Source organism: Equus quagga, chromosome 2 (genome assembly GCF_021613505.1).
Source record: "Equus quagga isolate Etosha38 chromosome 2, UCLA_HA_Equagga_1.0, whole genome shotgun sequence".
NCBI lineage: Eukaryota > Metazoa > Chordata > Mammalia > Perissodactyla > Equidae > Equus > Equus quagga.
This window is the reverse complement of record NC_060268.1, coordinates 122,652,236-122,654,046: the sequence shown is the minus strand read 5'-3', so window position 1 is coordinate 122,654,046 and position 1,811 is coordinate 122,652,236.

Sequence of the window (1,811 nt, the reverse complement as noted above, 5' to 3'; positions counted from 1 at the left end):
ACACATAGTAGATGCTGTAAAAATTTGTTGAAGTATGTAGACAAAGAAAACAGATTAGTGGCTACCAGGGGAAAGGGGGAGTGGGGGTGGGCACAAAGGGTGAAGTGGTGCACCTACAACACGACTGACAAACAATGATGTACAACTGAAATTTCACAAGGTTGTAAACTATCATAAATTCAATAAAAATAAAAATAAAAATTTGTTGAAGTAACAGATTTAGAGCCCTGAATAAGGTTATTTGGTTCTGAGGACTGAATTAAAGTAGAGATCCAGGGTGGAGAGGAGGTTGTTGGCTCCAAGGATGAATGATCGAAAAAGTTTTTAGGTCTGGGTGGGTCACAAACTAGGTGGGAACCATATGACTGTTGGATGAGCCTCTGGATTCTCAGGCCCTGGGGAAGTTTTCTGAGTTGTAGAGTTGGAGAAATGTGGAGAGGAGGCATAGAGGACCTCATCTAAAGGGTGCCCACAGGGTTCATGATGGAACATTTGAACAATGGTTCTGTAATGAAGATGGCTGATTTCTCAAAAGAGAAGGCTGAAAGGGGCCATGTATGTCAAAAGGGAAGAAGGGAGGTGAATATTGCTCTAGACTTTCTGAAAAGCCAATGGGCCTGTCATCAGAAACATTTTTGAGGTGGGAGGGAGATTCCTCTGCCTGTAAGGGCTTTTGTCCCCACAACAGAAACTGAGGAAGGTCTGTATCTGTCCTTCCGCCAGAGTTAGTTATTGGCAGAACAAAGGAGAGGTCTTGCCCACTCTCAGGTGATTGCATGAAGGCCCTGATGGGGGCAGTGGGAAGGCTCTCAGCTCCTCCTGGCCCTGAGTCCAGCTTGAGGGGAAAGGTCACATTGTGACATCCCTTTGACAAGTAAAAATGGCAAGTAATAGGATATATTGGAGTATATGAGGAAGCCATTTGGTGTAAACCTAATTCGGTCTGACCTTGTCTTTCCAAAAGGGCCTGACAAGGCCGTTAAGCATGCATTGCATATCTGCTTTGGAGATTCCCTATGGCAAGAGCAAAAGGCCCTTGAGATAAAGGTGCAACTTCCCTCCCCCTCCCAACCTTTAAGGCATCTCCTTAAAGACTAAGCACTTTCTTTAGGCTGGGAACTGATTGCAGCGCTCATCTGTGACCCCCCCCAGCCTGAGGCAACACACCTGCCACCCCGCGGCGTTCACTGAGACAGCAGACCTATCTGCCGTTTCCATCAATCACTGTGCTGACAGAGCAGCCTCGTGACTATTGTAAAAGGGACATTTCAATCATATGTGAAACATACTCTTTGAGGGTATATAACCACCCTGTATACCCCCACTTCTTTGGAGTGCTCTGTTCCTTTGTGGAAAGACACTCCCGGGTTATAATCCTAAAATTTAAGCTCAGAATAAACTCACCCAAATTTTCATTTATAGATTGGTTATGGATTATTTTCATTGACACCTTGGAATGCAGTCTGCACTCACGTGCACCCCAGAACCTGTCCCTGCCCCCATTAGAGCCACTGAAGTCTGCCCTGCACAGCATGGGGAAGCAAGGCCAAGGAGGGGTTAGGGCCAGGCTTCAGGTGGCTTTGGACTTCGTTTATGCCAATGTTAGGCCTAGGTTGGGGACTTCCCTCAGGGTTGGATGGTATAGTGGAATGAGAACAGCATGGCTTCCGACGTTAGACAGATTTGAGTACTAATACTGGCTTTGGCACATATTAACTGTCATACCTTAGGCAACTTTCTTGGCCCTTCTGTGTTGTAATACCCCTGTGGGGACCTGGAATTGGCCACCCCAAGATATGTCTCTTTGGCAT